The following is a 15,450-nucleotide window of genomic DNA, read 5'->3' as shown; positions in this document are numbered from 1 at the left end:
TATTTACAAGTAATCAGAAGGATTTGGGGTACAATAATAAAAATGTATTGCGAGGATAATATAGTTATTAGCTACAGATTTTTTAAAAATCAATTACGACTTTTTTTACATCAGACTGCTCCTTATCATTTTCAGATAAGAATTTTACTAGTTTCCATGATTTTCATTTGATTACAACACAATACACAGATACATCTTATTGCTTACAAGTAAATTGTAGTTTTATTCGTCAAAAAGTCCCGCTTGAACAATTTTAAAATATGTCTTATTATACTGTCACAAAGCCTTCAACTAAAGTATCTTATGACTTTTTTTGACAGCTTATTAATAGCTGTTTTAAATTGAGTTATTGAGATTAAGAAAAGTATTATGATAATTTGTAAACATAAAATATAAACTTCGAAATAAAATACTTTTTTTTAATAAAAAAAACATACTTTGTTAAAAGTTTTCGGTCATTTTTCTGAAGATTACTTTTTTCATGTAATGGCATTAGATGACATTTTGTATAGACATGTGTGCTTTTCCAATCATGATTTGTAAAGATATCTATAATATCTTCAATCTGATATAGAACTTCATATTAGATTTAGAGTCTGTTTGTTAAACAATGGACGCAATAAAAATGCAATTCAAAAACCAGAAAGAAGTGTGGGCATTTCTTTCTTTTTCAATGCTTATTGTGTTATTCAGAAAAAAAATTACGGTAGAAAAAAAATCTTTTGTACTTTCAAAATGAAAGACAGTTTTTATTTTTTAAAAAAAGCGAGATAAATTGAAATGGGCTTCTGGTTGTGCAGATATAAATCACGGTTCAATTCTTTACGCCTCAATGTTTTGTTTGAAATTAAAATTGATTTTAATAGACTATAAAATGTTCTGAATTGCACAGGCAAAAATTTATATTATGGGAAGATCTATTTTTCTTTTTCTTCATTCAAATTTTAGTACTAAATTATCTTCTATATGCATGAATAGTTTTCGATTTGCATAAATATAGTATTAGGGTAGTTTTTATTTTCAGGAAAGAAAGAATGGTCACGTAAGCGCGTCATTTTCTATTTATTAAACCAGGATAATTCTATCTATCTATCTATCTATCTCATGGTGGGGTCCCCCCTTAAGTTAAAACATTCAATTGCTTAGGAAAGGTGACTCATTCAGAATTTTCTATCATCGATACGTTTTACCGGTGGATTTGAAAGATGGAATTTTGAAAGATTTCCCAGTAACTTTAGCTCCGATGCAATTAGGACAGTGTTTCCCAGAGTGTGGTTCGCGTACCCCCAGGNTATATATATATATATATAAAACTGAAGTAGATAATATAACCTTAATTTAAACATTCAGGAATAACCTATTTTTTCAAAAGCACTCTTTTTTTTATCAACACAATAATTAAAATTTTGGCATCATTGAATAATTTAGAATCAGGAACATAACTATTAGTTAGAATAACTAAAATTGAAAAAAGTGCTGACAGTTAAAATTGAAAATTTTATTTAAAGAAATTAAAATTAGCAACTTTTAAAATCACTTTTTTTTATTACAAGAACTGACGGCAAAAAATGTTTATATATGAATAATATGAAATGTAAGTCGTAATGGTAGATACGATTGAATAATTAAAAAGATAATAGAGGTTCTTTTTTGCTCTTTAACAATTTTTTTTGGCTTCGGAACCCTAAACGATCAACCTACTTTTAACTAACGGAATTTATAAATAAACATATTAACCAAAAAAAGCCTATTAAATATTTTGTAAATATTTTCATTGTCTTATCAATAATACTTTTTAATTGATTTTTTAATTGTTGAAATGAAATCGCAGGGCTAGAGTGTCGTCTTGTACTGATCACAAATTCTGAATTGTAGTTTTTTGTTAAAATGGAAAGAAAGCATTTTTAAACGTTGAAAATGTTTGTTCGGTAAATTTAAATTTTTGAATTGAAACGTGCGATGCGAAATACTAATACAACTTTTTTAAGAAGTATATTTTCTTTGCATAATTTACTTTCTGTTATTAAAAAAAATAAATAATTTTTAAATTTCGTTATTTTTTCACTGGCAATTTTCTTTTCTAATTTCTTAAAAACATCTGAAATATTAAACAAACAATGGGTTATTGATTGGATATAAATATAATTACATTTTTCGAAATTCAATAAATGTAATATATTCAATAATTACTTCTTCAATATCATTATAAGTTTTAAAAAAAAGCCCTAACTCCCGGAACCCTGCGGTTCCACTGAACACATGTCGGGAACAGCTGTTCTCTATGTAACTACGAATTCGTCGTAATCAAATAACGTAGTTATTTTTAAAATATGATAAAACTCCCCTTTTGTCATGTTTATGAAGTGTTTATTTTCTTACCTTTTTTTAGTGGGGCAACAACTATTGTAGTTCTTTACTTTTTTAATAACTACAAAAAACGTTATTTAGAAATTTACCCATTCAATAATGTAATAATGAACTCAATCCTTTGATTTATTTTATGTTTCCAAATAAAAATTAACAAATAAAAAAATATTACAGAGCTTTTCCATGTTTAAGCAAATTTATATAAGGCTTTAGTTTTTTTTTCTTTGCCTAGCAATTCAGCAAATGGTTGTAATGGTTGTTGGCTTTGTTGAGCAATACAGCAAATGGTTGTAATGGTTGTTGTAATGGCTTTGTTGAGCAATACAGCAAATGGTTGTAATGGTTGTTGTAATGGCTTTGCTAAGCAGTACAGCAAATGGTCTATTAACCTGTTTTATCCCGACTTTATACATAGTGATACCAAAAGTGGCTTTGAGAAAAAAGAGGTGTAATATGTTATATAAATTAGTTGGCTATTTCTTACTGTTAGCCACCTTTTCACTCAAAATGTCCCCCAATAGTTTAAAAAGTTAATTTCAAAACGTCCATGCTTTTCATAATTTGAGATCTAGTACGCATAGCTAAATCTTTCATAAATTACTGACTTCTAATTCATTCTGACTAATGATAGTAGTCGAAAAAAATGTCCTACCACAGAGAATGCTTTTGAAAAACGAAACTTTAATAAAAATAGGACGATGGCCGCAAACCGGTTAAGTTAGTTGACACTAGTTACACATCTTGTTTAATCCATTACCAAGATAGTTCAATGCTTAAACCTCGAATTAAGATATCTATTAGTTAACAATATAAAAAGAAAAATCTTATGCAATGGTAAAAAAAAATTATGTTCCTAACGCTTGCTTTAAAATTGAGAAGATAGAAAACTTTAAGAAAGAATAAAATAAATTGCTAGATTTTTTTAAAATTTAAAATAACAAAAATTTTTACATTACAGCACAATTTTTATTTAATTTGCTTTCAAAATTTGTATAAAGTTACGAATTAAAGTTTAGCAAGCGTTGACGAAACAACGCAAATATTTTTTTTCTCCAATGCCCACCTTTTAGAATGACCCACCTGGGCATCATACAGGCATCTGAAGGGCAGATTTGTTGGCCACTCTTTCAGGGGCACCTTATTAGGTGGGCCAACGTTGCTCCCACAGTAAGGACAGATAGTACTGAGAAGGAAAGAACATCCATGCCTTGCCCGGGATTCGAGTCCTTAACCTTTCTGATACAAGGGCAGTTCCCTAACCCCTACTCAGGCAGCACCTCCTACATCAAGAAGCCTCCGCACGGTCTTTTATAAGTAGTCCGCGCAGACTGTTTTAAAAGTGAACCAGTTGTGCGCATGAACCCAAAACCTTTTATAAAAGTAATTGAGAGAAATTTATCTTATATATTTGATAATTGAATCTGTAGTGATTGACAAGTGAATAAGGCAGACCAATAATATTCATAAATAAAAAAAATTTTTAGTCATATATTTGGTACCACTTTCTTATTTTAACTATATTCTGTATTAAATGACTCGTTCGATAAGTGGATATCCTTCATAGTGGTCTGATCGGACTACCTATAAAAAACCGTGTGGAGGCTTTCAGTTATAGGAGGCGTTGACGCAAATATTTACAAACGAATTTTTTCTTAGTGTTGTTAAAATAATTACTTCTTCAAACAGTTGCAGTTAACAGCTATGTATTAGTAGAAACAGATATTTTTTTTAAACAAATTATAATTATGAAAGGAATATATATATATATATATATTTTTTAATTTGGAATTTTTCCCTTTTCACAGGCTAACGCCAAGTCTTCAGGATACTGCCACAATGTAATTTTCAAGTTTTGTTATTTTCTTTCCAGCAACTTCAATCAAACGTGGTTGGCTATAAAAACTACTTTCGTGAATAGGCCTATTATTTTTCTTGGCACAAAACAACACTTTCTTGTCTGAATTTTTTTTCTTAACAACTTTCTTTTTGGAAGAATTTCTTTAAGAAGGATAACGTTGCTTGACTAAATTTAATGCTGTGAGATTAGTTACTTCAAACTATTTTTATTCATACTTAAAACTATTCATATTTATAAATTAATTTCATATTCATGTTTAAAATTATCGCATACATATAAGATTACAAACTAATTTCATAATTATGTTTAAACTTATCCTATACATACAGTTTTGCAAATTAACCCTTTGCACTCTGATGTTCCCTTGTAGGCACCATCAACAGTCACCACTTTAAAATTAAGAAATTTTATATCTTAATAATCAGTAATCACATTACTATAAGAATTTTAAAATTGTATAATAATACTATATTGTGTATTTTAATTTCTACAGTTCTGATATTAGATCAAACAGCTTTTATAACTACTCGGAGTGAAAAGGGTTAATTTCATAATCATGTTGAATGTCGCGCTAATATTACATGGCTTGTCCATCTGGCCAAATGGTTAATAGCTACAAACTAAATTTGCAAATATTTGACTGATCTTGCTAGTTCTTGGTTTTAAAAAGATTAGCAGAATATTCCTAAAGAGAGGAGTGGTAAATTATATAAATCTACGAATTGCTTAGAAATAGTGGTGGATAAAAAATATACTAAATTGAATTTATTAAACCAAGAATCACAATTAATAAACTAACACTTGAAAATATTTATTCGCTGTCCGGAGCACGTTGGCATCTTTGTGTATATAAATAAAACTATTTTTGTGTGTTCTGTATCGCATTAATTTCTTCCAGCCATTTTAGTAACGATAATGTTATAAAAAATTAAAAAAATTACTCGAATTATGTGTTTCTAATAATCTTGGCTTCGACGGTCACCGGTTACCCCCATGGCATTCAACGTGTTAAATTTATTGCATACATACAGTTTCGCTGACTAATTTCATATTCATGTTAAAACTTATTGAATACATATAGTATTGCGAACTAATTTCATATTTATGCTGGCACTTTTCGTTTACATATAGTTTTACAAACTAAATTTATATTCAAATTTCACTCAAATATTATAATTATTTAAAACTCATTTCTTATACGAAGAACTGAATAGATGAAGTGGGTGAATGACATTTTTAGAGTGGCTGCAATCAAGGTAAGAAAAAATAAGTGGTTTCTAAATTATTTAATTATAGAATTATTAGAAGGTGGGACTAATAATTCCTTCCCTTATTTTATTTACCACTGCTTAATTAGAAATAAATATCATGCAAGCAGGGCTGTCAACAAGTATGAGCTTTCTGCAAAATATTTTGTATACAATCAAAAACTAACGCTTTCAGTGCAGTGATGCCACGGGCGATTAAATATATGAAACGTGGTAGAAACTCAATTCATTTTTGTTATTTAATATCTCTTTAGTTATTCAATAGTAACTAAAACTAGGACTTACACTACAATTTATTCATATTTAAATTTATAGCATTTATTACGGTTGGTAAACTGAAAAAAAAAAATTATTAAAAAAGGTTGTAAATTTTAATATTTTTTAAATCAAAGTTTAAAATTCATTTGTCTCTTGTTTTTGCATATTTAGTCGCCCGTGGTTGGAATCTCTGTTTAATTACAAATAGGGTTGCCACAAGTGACTAAAAATGCAGAAAGTAATGACCAAAAAATTCAAAATTTCATTAAAAAAAAGAAGATTAAAATTAGAAAATTTTTACTGCATAGTTTTGCAACATTTCGTTCATTCGTTGTAGTGGAACTGGGAGTATGAGGCCTCACGGCCCTTTTCCCGTTTAACCTGAAATTAAACCAAGAAAAGTTTGGGGAGCAAAATGGAGTTGTTAAGAGGGAAAAAATGGCACTTTGCCATTATTAGGCAATAACAAAATTGCAAGTAATAAAAAAGTACATGAAAAAAGGTAAAATTGAAGTGCAATGAGAAAATAAACACTAATGCATATTTACAGTATTTACAGTTTGGAAATACATACAGAAGGGGGGAGAATTAAGGGAATGTGAGTATCATACCTGCCAACTTTTACCCATTTGGCGTAAAATTTTAGTTTTATATTTAAAGTGGTAGTAAATATATAATTTTTTTTCTTTTATAAACTTAATTTTTAAATGATTTTGATCACCACTATACTTAAAAAAATTAAGCATATATATTGATATGTGTTGCTATCATGTACACATTTGCTGTCCGGAGCAAGTTGGCATCTCTGCACTCGTGCCGGGTAGCGTTTTGCTGCTTAGTTGCAGTTTACGAATATGATTAATTTGAAATGTAAGTCCCAGTGGTAGTTACGATTGAATAATTAAGGAGATAATAAATAAATAAAAATGAATTGAATTTCCACCCCTTTTTCATACCTGCCAACTTTTACGCATTTGGCGTAAAATGTTATTTTTATATATAAAGTGGTAGTAAATATATACTATTTTTTATTTTATAAACTAAATTTCAAATGATTTTGATCACCAGTATTCTGAAAAAAATTTAGCATATATATTAATATGTATTACTATCATGGTTGTCAGCTATAGCTTTTTCAAGTACAACGCATTTTTTTGCTTACAATTGAAATTTTGATTCCATTTTACTACCATTGGGAAAAATCAAAATGAAAGGGATTAGAAGTTGGCAGGTATGCCTTTTACATTTTTAGTCGCTTGTGGCATCTCTGTAGAATTAAACCTGATATATGATCACATGAATTCTTATCGGACTGGAGAAAATCACACCTCAGTGTCAGCCTCTCTTCTTCACTTTAGTTACCTTTTCGGTTCCTTACAATTATGAAAATAACCGAAGAATAAACACTTGATTAACCCTTAATAGGTGCAAGAGATTAGGAATAATTACAAAAGTTTTGACAGCAGATTTTAATTTATTTAGCGCTTTAACTTATAATAAACCTTGAAAATTAACTCATAATGATTTTACTCCATTTTGCAGTTTCTGAAGTAATGGGCACATATCATAGATGGGAAAATACCTTCCTATCAACATTACTTTTACAACACAACATTCAACTCTATTTTATTAGTACTATATATTCAGTTGGTTTTGTTGTAATATTTATTGGAAATGTTTTTAACCAATTATTATTTTAGCAATCATCGAGTTACTTATCGATATTAATATTTATCACAAAAAGTCATTTATTATTAGACATTTTAATGTAGAATTATTGTATATTAATTATATGGCATATTTCATTTACTTTTATATGTTTATCAGTTTTTATTTTCAGCCAAGATGTGTATGTATAGGAAAAAAAAGTACCAAAATCGCTCTAGTGAAGTGCAGAAGCACCAGATCATTAAAATGAAAATGACAGAATAAAAATATATCAAGCATAATCAAGTTAATCAATCAATCATCAAATCAAGCATTATCAAGCATAAGCACAATCAAATCCTGAAGTATTTAAGGATTTGGCACATTTTCAAAAGCTTTAAACCTCTCTAATCTATTAAAAAAATTAACCAAATTATGGAACATTGAAAAATTTAGATGATGATAATGTTAACAAATCTAGAAACTCAAACTCCAAAAAATATTTAGTCGTAATTTAAAGCTGATTAAATATCTTTTAACTTTCGTTTTTAACAACGTTTAAATTTTACTTGAGGATTTGACACATTTTCAAAAGTTTTAAACCTCTCTAATCTATTGAAAATCAACCACATTATGGAACAACAAAAAATTTTGATAATGATGATGCCAACAAATTTAGAACTTATAGCTCCACAAAATTATTTAGTCGTAATTTACAACTTGTCAAACATCTTTTAACTTTCGCCTTTTACAGCATTGGTGTTTAGAATTAAATATAGATGAAGATAACGAAAAACTATTCATAAATTCCGTAACTTTCAAAATATTTCAATTACAATTTAATATTGAATTTTTTAAAAGCAAGGATGCCAACTGCACTGCTTTTTGCAAAAATATATATTAGAAGGAAATTTAAAAGAAAAACTTCCCGAATAAGGGACATATTCGCCAACTCTCTAAAAGTTTCACCTCGAGATGATCCCTATAAAAGGGTATTTTATATCATGCTTTCGTATGTATAATAAGGTTGAGGTGGAAAAATAATTTAAAATCAAATTGCCAAACTTAACTTTACAAATAAAATTTTTTACAACTCAAACTTCACCTGCCGCTAAGAAACATTTTTAAGTTTGGCATCTTTATAAAAAGTATAGTCAATATGAAACTTAAATATATTCAAATAAAAAGCGAACGATTTTTACAAAGCTTGTCAAATATCTTTAAAGGTCAAGTGTATACAAAAAGATTTAGAATGGTGTTTCTAAACAAAATATAGATGTTGATAATGAAAATCAATTGTTGATAATGAAAACAAGTCCCAAAACTATTCTGTCACTATTTAATGTTGAATTTTCTACTTAGTTTATCCATATTTTAAAATCTTATCAGTGCATTTGATAACAAGCAAACGATTTTCACCAATCTCACCAAATATTTTTACAAGTTCGTTTTTAACTGCAAACGAGTAAATTTGGTGTTTCTAAACAAAATTTAGATGTTGATGAAGTCTATAAAGAAATTCTATATCGCTTAAAATTATTCGGATGCAATTTAACAGGAATTCTTCAAAACATTTAATCGTTTTTTTAAAACATTGTAAATGTAATTAGATACAAATGTTATTTGAAGCAATTGTATGAATAGTAATTAGAAGCAAACGATTTTCGTCAAGCTTGTCAAATATCGTTTAACTTTCGTTTTTAACTGCAGACGAATAGGTTCGAAATGGTGTTTAGAATGCTCAAGAGCTACCTTTCCACAGCTATAATCTCTCTTTTTCTGGGGTCTTCCCATGGATGTCTGCCAGAGGTCATCGTAGTAACAGAAGAAGGAAAGAGCCGTGCAAGAGGATGAAGAGCTAAATTTATCATTTATCTTTGTTCCCTTCCAACAAGAACATCCGTCTGTACGTGCTTACTTTGCTGTATTCTGAGCATTTTTCTTTTTAAATATCTTCCATAACGAAAAAAACTCGGAGCTAGGTTACACGTGCACGAAAACTCGAATTATGCTACCTCAGTCGTTATTATGTTTGTTTAATGCGTTATTAATATTAGCTGTTGTAGTTTGATTCATTAACAAGTGAAATTTAAGAAGTATTATATAATAAATAAGTCAGAGCTATGTTACATGTGAAAGGAAACTTGAATTAAGCTATCCCAGTTGCTATTATTATGTTTGGTTTATGTGATTTTAGTATTAACTGTTGCAGTTTGACTCATAAACAAGTGAATTTTAAAAAGTCCTCTTTAACACACACACACACATACACACACACAAAAAAAAATATCAGAGCTACGTTACACGTGCAACGAAAACTCGAATTATGCTAATCCGGTTGTTAGTATGTTTGTTTAATATATTTTTAATACTAGTAATATACTAGTGTCGTAGTTTGATTCGTAAACAAGTGAAATCTAAGAAGTCCTTAGAAATGAACAAAAAAAAAAAAAAAAATTAGAGAGAAATTTCAAGCTGACAGAAATTTGTTGTACTAGTTTGATTTCCGAAAAGTTAAATTTAAGGAATCCGTCTTTTTACTTAAATTTCAAAAGAACTAATTTAAATTAATAAAATCATTAGTTTCTTTTTAAAACCGTTTTTTAAAAATTTAATATGGAACTAGATATTTATTTATTTATTCATTTGCAGATTTAAAACATAGATTCAACATTTAATTAGTTTAAATTTAAAAGAATTGAATTAAATTAGTTTAAATTTCAAAAGAACTAATTTAAATTAATAAAATCATGATTTTTTTTTAAAACCGTTTTTTAAAAATTTAGTATGGAACTAGATATTTATTTATCTATTCATTTGCAGATTTAAAACATAGATTCAACATTTAATTAGTCTAAATTTAAAAGAATTAAATTAAATTAGTTTAAATTTCAAAAGAACTAATTTAAATTAATAAAATCATTAATTTCTTTTTAAAACCATTTTTTTAAAAATTTAATATGGAACTAGATATTTATTTATTTATTCATTTGCAGATTTAAAATATAGATTCAACATTTAATTAGTTTAAATTTAAAAGAATTGAATTAAATTAGCTTAAATTTCAAAAGAACTAATTTAAATTAATAAAATCACTATTTTTTTTAAAAACCATTTTTCTGAAATTTGATATGGAACTATATATTTATTTAATTAATCATTTGCAGATTTAAAACATGGATTCAACATTTAAACGTGCAATATTCAAATATAAACTTAATATCAGTGACAATCAATATTTTTTCTTTACAGACAAAAACTATGTAATTTTTCTTGTGTTTATGCTCGTGTTTTATTTTTCATTGCTTCTATTATAACCTTTCCTGATTTTTTTCTCGGAGACGAAACGAAAATCTAAGTTCCCAAATTGATGAGATACCAATTTGCTCCACTTGGTTAAAAAATATTTTTTAATGATTACGAAATGTAAGTAATTTTTATTTAGTATTTTTTTAAGTAATTTTTCCACCTCTACATATCAAAAATTCAAAATATCATATGCAAATACAACTTTATTGCAGTTATCCATCACCTCCTACATCAAAAAGCCTCCACACGGTCTTTTAAAAGTAGTCCGCGCAGACTATTTAAAAAGTGAACCAGTTGTGCGCATGAACCCAAAACCTTTTATATAAGTAATTGAGAGAAATTTATCATATAAATTTGAGAATTGAATCTGTAGTGGTTGACAAGTGAATAAGGCAAACCAATAATAATCATAAATAAAACAAATTTTTAGACATATATTTGCTAACACTTTCTTATTTTAACTAGATTTTGAATTAAGTGACTCGTTCGGAAAGTGGATATCCTTCACAATGGTCTGATCGGACTACCTATTAAAAACCGTGTTGAGGCTTTCAGTTATAGGAGGCGTTGAGTTATCTCGTGGTGACACTTTTAAAAAGTGGGCGTAATTATACTTATTCTACAAGCTTTACCATTTAATTGTCTACCAATTTATAAAAACTTTTGCAGAAAGTGGAGCAGTAGACATCCCTGAAATTTTCATTGTGCCTATTGACACGTTTGAATAATGGCTGGAAAATATCCAGGGCCTATCCATCACAATTCCGCCCTTCTGCTCAGATTGTTCTCAGATAACCAGAAGCAGATTTGTCTTTCACGCGATCGAGTTTCTGTTATGGTTATGCAATATGTTTCAGTGTAGGGGACAAAATGAAGCCTTCTCAATCACCTTCGTTGAAGCAAATGCACTAATGAATATTTTTTAAGCTAAGCTGTTGTACAGAATTGTGATGACTCAAGGAAAAGTGTGTTAGCAACAGATGCGTTAGGAATGCTATGTCCGTATAGGTTAGTCCTGAGGTAACAAATTTAAAAACGAAAGCCACTAATCGAGCTTATACAGGGTTCGTTGAAAAGTTTTAGTAGTAAATTTAAAGATATTTCTTATTTTAAGATACCACTTAATAACTAAATGCTTTTCATATAGGAATTTTCATGAATATATACTTAATATTTTAAAAAAAAAATATATATAGTGGTAGGTACCCAGAAATTAAATTTTGACATTTGTTTTATTTTCATTACCGCTTTAGCCCGGTTGGTAGGGCGCTGGGCCAATGTCCGAGAGTTCGAACCCCGCCGACCGTGTAGTAAAAATGGTGACTGATGCACGTTAAATCTGTCGAGTCGCAAAGTCCTCCATGTTCCCATAACAAATCAAACCTCTGGGGGGTACTGGATTGGAGATCTATCGTTCTCTGATTCAGGTCGAAAAATGACTATCAGCGGATGTATGAATGGGCCCGCTCTATAAACGGGTGTGACGTGTGCGTGGCTGAAGACGAATTCTTGGCCATAGATGGCACCACTGAAAAACAAGAATCGCACCCTTTGCCTTAAATTTGCTCGATTTCACCAAGCAGGCTTGCTAGTGTGGCAAGTTACATTAGAAACAACAATAACATTCAAGGTCTGAGGGAGTCCTGTTATAATACTTTTTTTCATTCATATCATAGTTTCCATTTTATATCTATTTGTTTTTCAGATATACTCAACATTTACAAACCAGCCGTTTTTAAACTTTCTGGTTAAGATTTTTTATGATAGTAGCATTGTAAACATCGATTTTGTAATTATAAGCAGGAATTATAATAACTATGTTTAAACCAGTGATTGTTTATATCAGTGTTCCTTAACCTTTTTGATATAATGGACCCCTTTTAAAAAGTTTTAAGAAGTCACGGACCACCCCCCCTGTGAAAAAAATAATTTCAAAAAACATCAATTATTGGAAAACATTTAATTTTATTATTTTAATAGTATACAAAATTTTTAAAATTAAAATTTTTAATGTGAAGGTTGCTGCTGCTGCTTTTCCTTAATTAATAAATTGCATTGGGGGATGGTTTTCGACAAAGCAACGTGCATATCATGTTCAACATTCAAACGATTTCGATGTTATGTTTTTACTGTCACAATTGTGGAAAATACCGCTTCGCAAAGATACACTGAAGCAAACGGAATAATAGCTGACATAGCTCGCTTTACAAGCAATGGGTAGGCTTTCGAACATTTTAAAAATTAGTAGTCAGCGGACCCCCAAATTATAACTCATGGACCCCTTAGGGCAGGGGTGGCGAACCTTTATACACCAACGTGCCATTTTTTCTAAAAAATTGTTTAATGAAATCACAGACGTGCCGTCAAATAATTTTGACTTCATGATTATTGGGAAAATAATAATACTAAATACTATCAACTCAAAACTCTTTATTTACATTGAAAAGAAAATACATTTTGCAATGTCTCAGTTTTACGCGTGATTCAACTTAGGTAGCATCAGTGGGAATTCTGTTATTGCAGAATAAATAACAAATAACTTATATTAGGTTGTAAGATATTAGTTTAAGCAGGACTGTTGATTTTTTTGCTAGCTATTTATTGTTAGCTTGTTTTTTATGGTTAATAATTGTTCTTTTAGCATTAATTGTTAATTTTTTTATTAATATTTGTTTATTATTTTGTTTGTTTTTTTGTGAATTTTAATTTAATTGTTACATATGCTTCATAGTGTGTGACATTTGTGTAATAACAATTCATGGTGCAATAACAATTGTGATCGGTGGCGTGCCCAAAATATTGTGTCGCGTGCCATAAATGGCACGCGTGCCATTGGTTCGTCATCCCTGCCTTAGGGGTTCATGAACCACAGGTTAAGAAGCCCTGGTTTATATAGATGAGATGTTTAAATTAACTGAGAGAATAAAATTCTTTTATTTCTTACTTATAAAAACATTAATTCGCTATGTATGCTATCACAAAAGTTTCCCCCTGAAACTACGAAAATTCTGTGGTTGTCAGGGCTGAAAGTAAGACGCAAAAATAAACTGGTAGTAAAAACATTTCGTTTTTAACTGTCTTTCGTGATAAGCGAAATAGGTTTTTTAATTATGAACTCTTTATCGCTATTTAACTTCACTTGGTTAAAAATGCAGCCCTATATGTATGTTATAACTGCTAAATGGATCTTGGTAGTCAAGTATATTTTAGTCTTCCCAAAAACAAGTTATAATAAAATGATTATTAACCAGTTTTTACTCTTTTTTCGTCTCGATGTTAATTAAATTTTTGTCCTGATTGTCGTAGGATAGTATGTCAATTTACATTAAAATTTGATTCTGTCAGTAAACAATTAATATAGTGCACATATGCAAAATTACTTACTAATTAGCCCGTGCTATTCCAACACCTCCTAGAAAGAACAGGCCTCAGCACGGGTTACCATATTTTGTATTTTCAACCACTGCGCAGCTTAGTACCCCTAACGTAATGACTTTTTTCTTATTTTTCGTCAACTGCGCAGTTAACTTCGTCACATCGGACTATTAAATTGATCCGTGCTGAGGCCTTTCTACTTCTAGGAGGTGTTGGCTATTCGCACAGGTTAATTTGGAGACCTTCTTTAAGTTGCTTTTCTTTAAACCTTTTACGAATACTGTTACGAAAATCCAATTCTTTGTTTTGACGTAAAAAGCAATTTCTGAAAAAAGTAGTGATGGAAGATTTATGTTTAGACTAATGTGGTATTTTCTACTGCTGGTAGAATGGTAGAAATCACATGAATCTCGGTGCGCTGCCGCGAAGCGGCATTAACCGATTCATCTGTAGTAATAAATCGATGATGAGGAGTAGTGAGGAGGTTCTAGTGCTGGCGATCTGCCAACTTGTCCGGTCGTTGAAAAAGATTTTACAAAGTGGTAGCAAAACAAAAATTAAGTTTGGAAGAATTTTTTTTGAAACGAAACTATTAAAACAACTACTAATATAAGCATAAATATCCAACAAATAGATCTGATCTACATATTTTTTCATTCGTCATGATAGTTTAAAAAATATTTTTAAAATTTTAATCTTCAAAGATTTAATACGCCAAAAAACCCCGTCAAAAAATTATTTCTCAACTGCTATACAAATTGGCTGCTATGCACATTGAACACAAATTCTTCCTTGTTTCTCTAAGATAAATTACAAGAATGAAATAATTGAGTTAACAGCTCTGGGGTACCTTTCTGAAAAAAATTTATAAGAACTTTGATTCTTAATGGCTCAACGCTTTTCGATACAGTGTAGCCAGTCTGGCAAAACTAATTCAACATGTTACAAACCACTAGAAATGTAGAATAAATTAATTTTATCCTATATTTCTAGCGGAGGTAGCGGGTTCGAATACTGCTGTTAACCCGGATGTATCTTCGTGCTGTCCTTCTCTGTGTTGTGCTATCTGTTCTTCCATTTGACAAAGGTTTATAAGCCTAAATTGAGCACACAAGCCTTCAGTTGTTGTTGTAGTTCATTTACGTCGCACTAGAACTGCACAATGGGCTATTGGCGACGGTCTAGGAAACATCCCTGAGGATGATCCGAAGACATGCCATCACAATTTTAATCCTTTGCAGAGGGGATGGCACCCCCGCTTCGGTAGCCCGACGACCTGCACGCGAAGTCGAGCACTTTACGGTAGAACAGTTTAACGAGGACCAATACCGCACACCCTCGGTCCCTACGCAGACTGATCCAAGTGGT

The sequence above is a fragment of the Parasteatoda tepidariorum genome, chromosome 9 (genome assembly GCF_043381705.1).
Source record: "Parasteatoda tepidariorum isolate YZ-2023 chromosome 9, CAS_Ptep_4.0, whole genome shotgun sequence".
Taxonomy (NCBI): Eukaryota; Metazoa; Arthropoda; class Arachnida; order Araneae; family Theridiidae; genus Parasteatoda; species Parasteatoda tepidariorum.
This window is presented reverse-complemented; position numbering follows the sequence as displayed.